Source organism: Apium graveolens, chromosome 4 (genome assembly GCF_009905375.1).
Source record: "Apium graveolens cultivar Ventura chromosome 4, ASM990537v1, whole genome shotgun sequence".
Lineage (NCBI taxonomy): Eukaryota > Viridiplantae > Streptophyta > Magnoliopsida > Apiales > Apiaceae > Apium > Apium graveolens.
The window spans coordinates 282937718-282949122 of record NC_133650.1 but is presented as its reverse complement, the minus strand read 5'-3'; the positions used below and the strand labels follow the sequence as shown (position 1 = coordinate 282949122).

General features: G+C 33.8%; 1 non-coding gene across 1 annotated transcript; it reads left to right on the top strand.

Moving 5' to 3' along the window:
* Positions 1-7962: 7962 nt before the first annotated feature.
* On the top strand, positions 7963-8069 carry LOC141722032 (small nucleolar RNA R71). Its single transcript, XR_012575068.1, has one exon. It is a non-coding gene; the product is annotated as a small nucleolar RNA R71 (small nucleolar RNA).
* Positions 8070-11405: the final 3336 nt, after the last annotated feature.

Below are 11405 nucleotides of genomic sequence, written 5' to 3'. Positions count from 1 at the left end.
TTTGATTCTTGATTGTGATAAGTGTTAAGGCCGAATAGGCCATAAGGAATGAAGGTCAAAACTTGATTTGTGGTAATTGAAAGAATGATTGAGTGTTATATGTAAAAATCTTTGATTTAGCTTGATTGGATTGTTGTTTTGATTCGAATTAAGGAATAAAATAAAAGGGAATTAAGTCGATTGATATAAGTGATAGTATGCACGTAAATGTTTGGTTGTGAATGTGTCTAGTACTCGTAAAAGAGTCGTGTTAGTTTGATTTGAGAAATAGCCTAGGTCAAGCGAGTATGCTTTGATTGCTAGGTATATAAGGATATGAAAACTATGAGAAAGAATTGTGCTATGTGTTATGTGCTGTGTGCTTATTTGTATAAGCTATACTCGTATAGTTCGAGTCAAGAATATAATCGAGTTGTCGTATAGAGTGATCATTCCGGGAACGAGAGTTGGGAATCTAATTAAGATTTCCGGTTTTATTGTAGATTCGGAGCGTGAGGGCATTCGGGCTAGGAAAGGGAAAAGTATACTAGGTGGCAGTAGTTCAACCCTCAGGAAAGCAATTTCAGGCAAGTAACTCTGATTACTTGTATAAATGATTGTAAAGGAAATGTTGTTCATACCATGTAGAGTATTGAACTGTTAAAGTATGAAACCCTTGCTTTATGAAACCCTGATATTGATTTGAAGTACCCTTTGTTCTTGATAACCCATTATTGATAATCCTATTGATTTCACCCGTTGATAATCTGCCTTTCTGTTCAAGTTTCCTATAATGCCATGGTCATATTGAACCTTTAAATTATCTTGGATAACTCTGTTAATGATACCCCGTTTCTCTTGATCGCCCTAATGATCCCTAAGTTATTACTGATCCTTCAAATTTAGTACCTTGTTATCCTTGATGCAGAATCCTTGAGAATTGTTCCTTGCATATCTTTGATTCACTCCCTGAACTTTGTTTCTTTAAAATCTGAATTAAGAATGAGTTTCGACTTGAAAGAGTCCGAATGATTTCAAAGGCTTGGTAATGATAAAATGAATTTTAGAAAACCTATTGTTTTCCAACTCAAGGTTTTCCAAATGAATTCCTGATGGATTGGATTGAGACGTAAGAGGCTAGTGGGACTAGTCCAGTCATGGTAAGAGGCTAGTGGGACTAGTCCAATTTAAGGCTGAAATTATGCCGAATGGTACCTTAAAGACCGGAATGGAGGTCGATACGGGCTGATCACCCGTATATAATGAAATGGAAAGATAAGTGATCCAATCAAGGGTTCTAAATGATTATTTAAAAGGGAACTGAAACTTTTGTTCAGTAAATTGATTTTTGGAAATGAAAATGGTTTATACTGTTTTGAAAAGAGTTGATTATGTTATTGTGGAGCTTAAAGCTCAGAACCCTGATTCCTGAAATTATTGATCATATGAATGATTCTATATCTTGAAATACTGTTGCTTTCCTCTACCGAAAGATCTATTTTGATCCTATAATGATTTGTGTTGAATGTCGGCTTTTATCCTGTTTCGAGCCTTGTTTCTTGAAAGCCCAACTATTCTTCGGATACCTTTCCTTATCTCAAAGAAAACAAAAATGAATATACGGAAATCTGCCACCTAGATTATCTAAAATAGAATGCCCTAGTTTGTTCAAAGCATATTGAGAATTGTTACTGTAGAACTGCTATTTAGTTACTTGCTGAGTTTTATACTCATTATTTTGTCTTAATCTAACCATGGCAGTTAAGCAAGAAGATGGCCAGGCTTAGGCGCATTGCTCGTAAGAGCGTACCTGGTGGTCCCTACCGTGTTGAGGGCTTTCAGTTGCCAGAGCAGGTAGTACAGGTTATGAGTGAGCTCGCGCCTAGTAAGAGGTGTTTAAAGATACAATGGGTTATCTGTCGGTTCCCAGCCGGAATCGATACTGATTATTTAATAATATTTTAGGTTTGTAAGTTATATTCATTGATTGGTAGTTGTAATCTTGTCTCATACTTTATCCTGTTGATCCTGTTAGTAGTTAATCGGGGTTTATGCATATTTAATTAGTAGATTAGAGGTGTGTGAGTCCTCATTTCCTAACCCCGAGATTGAGGTCGTCACAACTGCTCCAACTGCATAGTCACTCGCATTGCACATCATACCAAAAGGTTCATTCCAATCAGGTGTAGTTATGACAGGTGTCGTTGTAACGCCCCCAAATCCGGGGTCAAGGGATTTGGTCGTCACTATAAAATCTCAATCCAAATTAACCTATTTAATCAATATAAAAATGCCAGCGGAAGATATTTAGCATCTATGACCCCAAACTAATCCAAGATCTTTTAAGGTTACAGTTCTAGAAACAAGATATCCAAATTCCACAAATAAATTTTTCACTTTCTTGTAAAACTCTTTTCAATAATTCCAAACCTTAAAACTTAACCCGCTAGTATAACTTCAAAAAGAAGTATACTAGGCCCAAATACAATACACAACTATAATATAATATAATATAAACAGCTTTACATAACGGAACTTACATGAGCCCGCAAACCCTGGGTCAACCACCTTCCAAAAGCTTCTTCTTTGCTTCCTCGAATTACGCGGCTAAACAGCGCAAGCTAATCCTCACTGGAGATTAAATTTAAAAACAGGCAAGTATGAGCGAAAGAAATGCTCAGCAAGATCATTGTAATATATGTATATATATGGTCGTTTTGATATAAAATCGACATCTGCATTAGAGCAGAACATTTGAAATCATAATTGCTGAATCAGAAAATTTATTAAAGAATCGGATAATTATTTCTCATTGTATTCAAAACTCTTTTTGATATTTTTGAGCGAAATATTTCAGCAATACTTTTAATCTTGACGAGAATAAAACTTGTAAAACAGTGTTTACGGAAATATCGTAAACAACAATAACACAAAACAATGATTATGGATTGAATCAAAAACTTTATTCAAACCGAACTCTTGATATTAATACTCATTTTGTTGTCATATCAAATTAGATATCAATATAAACTTTGATGCTCACAACATCCCATACTGAAGTCAACATCAATCATCTATACTAATACCACATTTGATATTTAACAACAATCTAAATATCCACATCAAGCAGAAACTGAATCAAAACTGCATTTCACCTTTAATCCAAAACAGAAACAGTTGATAAATCATTTATTCTATGATCATCAAAACAATTTAGAAACAACATTTTAGATTGGAACCAATTATGCACTATGTTGTTCCTGATGATCAGTCACGAAACATCACCGGTATCCCGCAGCCATACCGTAAATATAGGTCCACCCGTATCCCGCAGCCATACGGTACCTATAGGGCGCCAGAAAAGGCATATATTCGCCTTGTAAGATATTACACTTCCGTATAATAGCTCACGCTGGACCGGTGCCTCGGCCTCTTACGCAACCAGTAACCATCCAATCTCAAAACATTTTATTGAAAAGTAGTCGAATCAATCAACACCCTAAATAATTTTATTCCCCCATTCACTTGGGCAGGAATACTTGCAACAAAATCATTTTTCTCAAAACTCAAAACATTTATAAATCCATTCATTTGATAAGTAAAATCACTTAGCTATTATGAACATTGAATAACAGAAGAGTATTTGCATAATAAGTATTTAATTCAGCAATATGTAAAACATTTGTCTATTCTGAACTGAGAATAGGGAAAGCAATACTTGCATAATCATAAGCAGTTGGATATGAAAAACATGGAACTATTCTGGAATTAGATTAGCGTAGAAACTTGCATAATAGGATTCAAAATAAATATCACTTGAACAATAAGTGCTGATAGAGATACCTGCCTTTGGGTTTTTAGCAGTTAGTCACACTCGCAACGACACATCTATTTTGACCTTCTGTGTCAAAACATCACCGTCTTTTATTCCAACAATTCACTGATGTGCTGCTCCTGCGATCGCTAGAAACCCGATATCCAATACCATTCCATCTCATTCTCCCCCATGTCTGGTCCTAATCAACTCGAGCGATCCACATCTATAATTAAAAGATACAACTTTAATCTTCTAAACGATAATTACTCGACGAACTGCGCGTCAAAACCCTATCGTCTACCCATACGATACCCCACATATAAAGAAAACAGTCGAACACAAGACTCTTGACCCACGTACGCACCTAATTTACATAGTATGTACACACATAACTCACGTATCATATAAATCATATAACACATGACTTGGTTTGTCAAAAGGATCGACTCGGTACGTTTAAAACTGAAATCGGGTCAAAATACGTCTTTTTGGGTAAATGCGCGACTCAGAATTAACTTGCAAAACAAGCGACCTTTCAAAAAAAAAGGATTTGGGTCTCAAAAGTATTTTTAATGAAAGCGAAATATTTTTCTGAATCTAGACGCGTTCGCTTCGTATTAAACAGATAAACAGTCTATTTATTACGAATAAAATAAGAATAAATCAAAACAAATTATAAATAATTGAATCAAATTATGGTTTTTGAATATAATAAAGGTAATATTTTGAAATTGAAATAAATATTTTAGAAAAACTTTCGAAATAACGTCTTTGTAAAATGGACTTTTCCCGGGGTCATACCCCTCAAAATCAATCCCAAACAACACAATCCAACTCTACTCTAATCAAATTTATAAATTTAAAACATACAATAATTTATATTTTCACCTATAAACACGCGAGAAACGAATAATACGGCCACCTGAACCAAAACTCGGACCAAAAGTGACTTCTTCAACAATTTCTAAAAATTATGAAATAAATATATATATACTAACATGCTATAATATATCCAAATACAAAAGCGGAATCTCAAAATTTTTACCCAAAATAAATTATGATCACCCCAAGAGATTATTTGATGTCCAAAAAATATCTCCAGAAAAATCCGAAATTAATAGCCAAAGACATATACACGCTGAGATGTCATGTGGAGTAATCAACGCCGTCAAACTCCTTTTCTATGCCCCGAAAATAAATTAAAACGGAAAATATGCTCCGTAAATTTTCTTCTCAAAACCTTGGAATATATATAACTTTGTGTAGGTATCGAAGCGCTGATCGTTTATATATATAATAATTGAAATTTGGATATACGATTTGTAAGATATGAATTTTTTAAAATTAAGAGTATATAAATATACGATAGAGAGAAGAGACAGAAGAGGGGAGGGAGTAATCTGTTTACCAAACAAAAGCAGATGGGGAAGGGAGTATACTGGGGGTACGTGGCACATTTTTTTTTTGTTTTGTTTTGTTTTTTTTTCTTTTAACTAAAATTAATATAATAGAATTAATATTAGCCTAAAATTAATAAATATGGGGAATAATATTTAATCAAATAAATATAAAATTTATATCAAAATTCCCAAAAAATTATGAATATTTCAAAAATGCATAAATATAAAATATCTGGAAGTCCCACGATTTTATAAAAATAAAAGTCTGATTTTTGTGGGGTTTGACGTCCCGATAGAGGCCCGGTCCAATAATTTTTATGAAACCAAAATATTTCTAAAATTCTCGAAATATTTAAAAACTAATAAAATAAATTTTTCATAATTTTTAAAATATTTATAAATCGCGTGTCATATCCACATTTTACGATTTAACGAACAAACGTGCGGGTAAATATAATCCAAAAAACTTTCAAAATAATTTTAAAATTCTCAAAATATTCAAAACGTAAGAAAATATAAGTTTCATGATTTGAAACATTCTGGAATTTAAAACTGAATTTACACTTATATATATCGGATCCAAAAATAGATTACTTAATCGCTAAGTAACTATAAAAACGATTCAATTTAATACCAGATTTTGATAATTATCAAAACCGAGCTTCTTATAAAACACCCTATGAGAAAATAATATAAAAATATTCCGTCTCTCGAGAATACGGGTTTTATTGATCTACCGAAGTGATTATCGTATCGAAAATTTTGCGCCGGGACGCGCACGAGTCAAACCGTAATTCGGATCGAAAAAGTCAAAACACGGAAAATGTCTGGAATTATTAGATTAGGCTAGGAAGGAGTTTTTTTGAAGAGTTTCGGGTTGTAAAAATGCAAAAACGGTTGAAGTTGGACGATTCCCGGCTTTATAAAATAGTTTTATAATTACTCAGAAAATAATTACTAAATCTATAAATCCTTATAAAATCATATAACACTCCAAAAATTACCATAAAAATATCATAATTATCTATACTTTATTCTGGACATACTAAAAATCAAAATACTTACATTTTATCACATATACACACCCAAATATAAATATCGATCATCAGATAATTCACCAAAATTCCCATAATATAATAATTATTTATTGATAAAAAAAATTGCACGATATTTCCCTGATATTACAAAATAATTTCAATTTACCGATATCAATAAGATTGGCTTTCAAATAACTTTTGAAAATAATACATTCAAAAAAATATTTTCAGAAATTAACAAGGATCGATACAACACTTAACAATTAGCACATTACCATTTAAAACACCAACTCGTCAAACAGGAATAAAATATCCATCATTTTATCCCTTATAAATCATAAAAGCACATATATATATTCAAATAATATTTTTAATAATTCTAAAAATACGGGATGTTACAATCTACCCTCCTTATAAGGATTCCGTCCTCAGAATGAGCAGAAGAAAACACTAAGGGTCTTCTAACCAACTTCTCAATCTTACATATATAACTTTTCTCAAAATCTCAATTAAACTTGGAGTCCTTGCATAACATAATGATCACAGAAGCTTCACTCTGCACCACTGTTCCATCCACATCCTTTGACCAATTCCTCAATAGAATCACTTTTACTTATTGCGAGAGAGAAGAAAAGAGAGAAAGATTGAGAGAAAGAGAAAGAAAAAGAAAGAGAGATGGAGATAAATAGAGAGAGAAATAAAGCGACAGACAGACTTTGTTATATGCCACCGATATTCTAATCGCATTGCAATCCACTGTTGTTGTTGGTAATCCCCTTACCTAGCCTTACTTTGACTTGACCAAGGTAACTCATCCCAACTTGATTGGCATATCTTCGAATATTTCAGATGATAAAATCATGGAATTTCAAAGAGAAAAGAATTTTATATCATAACGAGTGTTCTACCATTGTGGTTACTAAAATCTGAATTTGTGAGAAAGTATTGTTGAAATGAAAGGATAACTGAGAGATCAATATGATCAAATGAACTTGGTATTGCGTGTCCAAATTAAGACACTACTAAAGGTTGTTAACCTTCTTGTATACCAGGTTGACGATTTAGCAAGGCATTGGTAATTTGCCCAATTTGAATTTCCAAGGTCTTGATAGAAACCGCTTGGCTCTTGCACATGAGCCTCAACTCCTCCAATTCAGATTTTTCATTAGACTGTTACAACTGGAGTTGCTGCCTTGGTGCATATTGCGATTGCTGAAAACCAGGAGGGTTGTACTGCTTTGCTGGATACTGCTGATAAGGCTGCTAAACCGCATTCTAAGTGTTGCTCCAACTAAAGTTAGGATGATTTCGGTTGTTAGGATGATAAGTGGCTGGCACATGTTGTTGTGACCTTTGAAAGTTGCTCACGAACTGAGCTGATTCACTAGAAATGGCATACTGATCAGTTTCATGGGCACCATCACAAAGTTCACAGATACTAGTGATCTGATTAACTCCATAATTAGCCAAAGAATCCACCTTCATCGTCGAAGCCTTAAGTTGAGCAGCTATAATAGTAGCTGTATCTAACTCCAGAATTCCTGCTACCTTGCCCTGAGATAGTCTCTGAGTAGGGTTCTGGTATTCATTAGCAACCATTAGTTCAATCAATTCATAAGTTTCATCGTAGCTTTTAGCCCATAAGGCTCCTCCTGATGCTGCATCAAGCATTAGTCTATAAGTAGCACCCAACCCATCATAGAAACAGTTAATGATCATCCAGTCAGGAATCTCATGATGAGGACACTTCCTAAGCATCTCCTTACAATGATCCCAAGCCTCACATAAAAATTCTCCAGATTGTTGAGCAAATTGACTAAGTGCATTTCTGATTGCAGCAGTCTTCGCCATTGGAAAAAATTTAGTTAAGAACTTTTGCGCAAGATTCTCCCATTTGGTGATAAACCCTGGTGGCAGAGAATGTAACCAACACTTAGCTTTATCCCACAGAGAGAATGGGAAAAGCCTCAACTTAATAGCAAGTTCAGAAACTCTATTGAACTTGAAAGTGTCGCAGATCTCGATGAAATCTCTGATGTGCATGTTGGGGTCTTCTGTCGGAGAACCCCCAAACTGAACTGAGTTCTGTATAATCTGAATCTTGCTCGACTTGATCTCAAAGGTATTAGCCGAGATGGCTGGTCGAACAATGCTAGACTGAATATCATTGATCTTCGGTTGAGAGTAGTCCATCAAAGCCTTTGGATTTGCTTCTGGTTCTACCATTGTAATAAAAACTTCTTTTTCTTTCTCAACTAAGATCTCTTCTTCAACTTTCTCCTCGACTCCAACTTCTTCCTCAGCTTGATCCAGTGTTCTCTTACGAGACCGAGAACGTGTATGCAGACACGCTCGCTAGAGTACCTGAAACACGACAAGGAATTAAGTAAGTAACAATGTCCGACTCACTGAACTTTAACGACCAATGATGACAAACACATAAACTAAAAATTAACACTGAATCCTCGGCAGCGGCGCCAAAAACTTGTTAGGGATGAAACACACGCTAATATTCATGCAAGTATTCGCTATCACAAGTAATATAGCATAAATTCTAGTTCATTCCCACAGGGACTGGTTTAGGTTAATTTCAATTAATGTATCTATGTATCACTAGTACGGTTATTATCCAATGCTAAGACGAATAACAAATTGAGGTTGTTTATAACTAAGATTAACTAAGACTTATACTAAGAACATAAACTACGAGATTAAAGAGAGTTGAATAATATATGACACTAACATGGGATTCTAACTTCATTAAATACTTCATTCAATAGCCTTTTCGTTCTTAACCTTAGCATGTAATGGTGATGACACTAATCAGGTAACACGAAACTGATAAACGCCAACTTTCGTTGCACAAATACCATACTACCAGACATCCACAAAAGATACAGAAGCTGAATAAATACCAATTATATTGAGACCCTATATGTCTATAGAATTTGACAACATAACAGTTTATTGCACAAGTTATTTATCGTGATTATATAGGGCAAGTAAGATGGTTAAAATTACCTAAGAATCATGCATATCAAATACATGAACCTATGCTTGCATGGCAAGTTATAAACCCTTAAATTCACTTTCTCTTCATTAAAGATTAACACACTATCTTATAAGTTTGCGACGCTCATAAGACGAATAAGCACAACCAAAACTAGGTTATCATATAATCACCACACACTAAGGCATCGAAACGAATTAACTAAAGAAATCCATAAATAAATCCATTAGAACCCCACGATAACGATTAGCCCATAATCGGACTCATCATCAACGTGGGTTCCGATGAAAGTATGGTATAATAAAAAAAGTCTTTATACAGAATAAATAAAACCAAGTATGAAACAAGAGTATAGGTTCACGAATAAAAAAACTAGCATCCAAAGTTACAACTTAAAACAAAGAATCACAGGAATAAACTAGATCTTCTTCGCCTTGGTTGAATTGTGCCCTGCGGTCTTCTTAATCCTTCTCCTTACGCTCTGGCACGTATCTTTTTGAAAAATGGACATAGTTATATATATATATATAGCATCCCATGCGGAGTAGAAGTCCAACGGATCAAAATTCCAGAAGAAACAGGATTTTATTTTCCTGACCTAGCGCGGCCGCGCGCTTGACTAGCGCGGGCGCGCTGACATTCTGCTCTTTGGGTGCAGGCGCACGCTATCACAACGCGGGCGCGCCGTCTCCCTGGAGAAATTTCTAACTTCTTTCTTTTCTTGTTGATTTGAGTTGGTCTTTTCACGAGCTTTTATTCTAGACACTATCCTAACGCCATATTAGCATCCAAACAATGCCAATTCACTTGTATTCCTGAATAATGCCCGAAATGCAAAAACACTACAAAAACACGTTAAAAACACTAACAACTTGAGATTAAAACATCAATTCAAAGTTTTACGGAGCGTTATAAAGTGTCATAAATGCCACTCAACAGCCTCAACGGGCTTTTTTCGGGCCGGGCTTTTTTCTAATTTAAATCGGATCGAGTTTTATCGAAGATTCTGAAGACTACATATGTTAGCTACTAAATTATCGTAAAAAATGTATTAGTTTGCATGGAATATTTTATGAAAATATTACTTCTTTCATTAATCCTGCAATAAAGTATGTTTATAGAATAATATGTTTTATCAATGTTATTCAAATATATGTAGTGTACTTACTATATCATCTTTCATTAATCCTGCAATAAAGTATATAAATAATATTATTAATCACGAATATGTAAATATATATGTCTTTAAAGTATTATTTATATTTATATTAAATGTAAATTCATAAATATATAAGAAAATTTATTAGAATAATCAGATTTTAACCGGGTTTCCTCGGGTTTTTAATCGGGCTGGACCAAAGACCAAGTCGGGCCGAAGACTGGGCTTTTAACCGGGCAGGGCCAGGCTTTATCTAAAAAAATAGGGCTCGTCGAGGCCCTAAGCCCGGGCCGGGCTTGACCGGGTTTTGACCGGATTGGGCCGGGCCGGGTTTTCAGGCCCAGGCTTTTTGTGCATCTCTAATTTGATTGATACAAATCTGGTTGGGATAAATACAAGGTTATATTTAATCGAGATTTTAAAGGATTTTTTAGATTTTAAAAAATACGGGGTATTCAATTTGGATTTTACAAAATCATTTAAAATCTGGTGATATTCAATAAATATTGAAAAAAGTCTTTTTAAATTTGTTGGTATTCAATTTGAATTGAAAAATATCCATTATAATCTCATATTATTCAATATGGATTTTAAAAAGTACATTATTAAAAACTGATAGCATTCAAAAGTCCATCACCGAGAATTAAAATTAACAACAATCATTTAAAAATTCATGAATTATTATGACCCCTAAAATTTTATTTGAATAGCCCCCAAGCAATAAAAAAATTATTGCTTAAATAGATAAATATCTCTTGCGTATATTTCCGAATTGCAAATAATTACTTTACTCGTGTAATTATATTTTTATACCCGAAAAGTTTAACGCAATATCTTTATTCATTGATATATAAAATAAATATTTTATTTAAAACATTAAAGATTAACAAAATTAAGAAACTCCTTGTGAGATATAAAAAGCAAGTATATTCATAAAAAATTTACGTGTTCAAACTAGATGGCAATAATCGGGTGATGGTCAAAAATACCATTTTTCAAGATA